The sequence below is a fragment of the Macrobrachium nipponense genome, chromosome 43 (genome assembly GCF_015104395.2).
Source record: "Macrobrachium nipponense isolate FS-2020 chromosome 43, ASM1510439v2, whole genome shotgun sequence".
Taxonomy (NCBI): domain Eukaryota; kingdom Metazoa; phylum Arthropoda; class Malacostraca; order Decapoda; family Palaemonidae; genus Macrobrachium; species Macrobrachium nipponense.
The window spans coordinates 26,580,479-26,582,978 of record NC_061104.1 but is presented as its reverse complement, the minus strand read 5'-3'; positions in this window follow the sequence as shown (position 1 = coordinate 26,582,978).

The window sequence follows — 2,500 nt, the reverse complement described above, 5'->3', positions numbered from 1 at the left end:
ATTAGACCCTGGGTATTTTTGGATAACTTTTGTTCAGGAAACCTTTGTTTACTGTAATGACATTTACACAACCTCATGGGTATACGAATCGGATTTTCTATTGCTGAGAGCAAGAGAGATTTATAGATTGCTCGTGGGTCGTGTTTGTTATTTTGTTTTCTTGTTTATATAGTGTTCTTGTTTGTGTGTTTATTCGGTTGGGCGTTTTATTATTTGTTTTTTAATGCGAGGCTGTATGACACCGATTTTCTAGACTTGACAAAGAGAGGGTTGAGAAACACACCATGGTCGGTGTTTATTTGTTGTTGACATGCCCGGGTATCTTTATGTTTCGTTTTTGTTTGTTTATCTGTTTGAAATTGTGTTCTGCTTATTTTTTTTTTAAACCTCTCACTTGCCTTACTTTCCAATTAAGTGGGATTTGTAATTGGTTTCGCTTGTGTACTGGGATGGAATGTGGTCCCGGTGCGTTGACAAATTGCATTCGAGCCGGGAGACCTCGTGCTTTTGATCACTTCCTGATGGCTTCTGTTTGTGGACTAAATATCTACGGGATTTTTACTCTGCAGGATATTTAGATTATTAAAAGTAGCATAAGTACGTTGATTACCTGCTTGTAAAGTAGTCTAGTGATTGTAAGTAGAATAGGTAGGATTATCGTTGTTTAGTTTATTGGGATTATTTTAGATGATCATAAGTAGAATATTTAATAATAGTAAATAGATTATTCCGTTTATTTTAAAAATTTAATTAGACTATTTAGCTTATTGTAAGTTGAACATTAAATTAAATGTAAGTAGGATATTTATGGATTTTTCGCTTTATATTACATTTAATAAGAAATAATATTGTAATGAAAGTAGATGGTATTTCTGAAGCATTTTGCCTTTGTAGAATATTCACCCCCGTGATTTTCCAGTGGTTTGGTTTTCAGATTTTAAGGCAGAATTCTCATTTTGTATTTTTATCTGTATTTATTTGATAAGTTCTGTAAAGGACATATTGCCATATGATTTTTCAAGGAGACATGAAATGTGATGGTCAAAATTAGGGACGAGTTTTATTTGTATAGCTGTATAATTGAGCCGTCAAGATTTTTATTTGTATAGCTATGTAATTGAGCCGTCAAGATGACAGTGTAAGAGGGAGACAGCTGTCCCATTCTCCAGGGGACGTTTCTCTGTCCCGAACATGAGATCGAGCTGCCTTCAGTTTAGAGGGGAATGCAGAGAGTTCCAAATTCTAAAACTGAATGGCATGGTAGGTCACAAAAGCTCAGTCTGTCGTAGGATACCGCTCATTCTTGGCAGTTCGATCCCCAGCTGCATTGCTCTCTGCCTTTTAAGTTGTATTTACATGCTTTTTCATTGAGTGATAACAATCTACTACGGTCAGCAAACTTGATATTTACGCTTGCAGTCGTCCAGCTCTGGGTCAGCCTATCTCAATAGTGGACCTTACGTAAGTGTGCATAATGAAGGTAACTCAATCATAACTTTTTTTTTTTTTTTTTTTTTTTTTTTTTTTTTTTTTTCGTTTTTTTTTTTTGGGGGGGGGGGGGGGGGGGCACGTACCGTCCGTAGGTGGGGGGATGATCACCTCATCCCCATCTTTTACTATTTTCATTGTATTATAATTTTTTGACGAATTGGTTACACTGGCAAACTGGCAATATCGAAACTCCGTTGCAACAGGAATCTCGCTTGTTTGGGTTGCACGAACTTGATTTGCAAGTGGGTTCCGCTCCCAAGTCCCGTCATTTAGTGAGTGGATGGCACTCTGATGCATTGCTTTCGATTTGGGAGATAGAGCGGTGTAAATTGACTAGCTACGTTTGTCGCAATGATTCTAGTAATGTCTCTGGGTGGAACTTTAGCGAGATTGCTTATTCGAGGCCGTAGCGCAGCTTTAACTACATTGTCGTCAGTGGGAATTGGTTGACATGTTCATATGAGGTCGCCAGATTTTTCTTGCGTCGTTGGTTATTATTAAAACTATTATATATCCGTACCGACAATAATGACCTCTGAAAAAGGATAGGTACATCAAGTCACGAAGCTTTGGACGTTACGTACCATCCTCAAGCGCAGACTAGCGTACCTTAGCGCCTCAGTGACGTGGTCGGTAAGGTGTTGGCGTACCACCTCGGTGGCCGCGAGTTCGATTCTCGGGCATTCCATTGAGGTGTGAGAGATGTGTATTTCTAGTGATAGATGTTCACTCTCGACGTGGTTTGGAAGTCACGTAAAGCCGTTGGTCCTGTTGCTGAATAACCACTGGTTCCATGCAAAGTACAAACTCCATACAAACCAACAAACTAGCTCACCTTCAATTTGCATATAGTTAGAAAGGGTAAGAAAAAACCTAGAATACGACAAGAAACGCCAGTTCATTTCAGTCTTAACCTAACTCGACACAAACATAACGTAAGGTAAACTTCACCTATTTTAACAGAAACAAACCCGTATTAGTCCAAAGTAGTCTAACTTCACCTAACCTT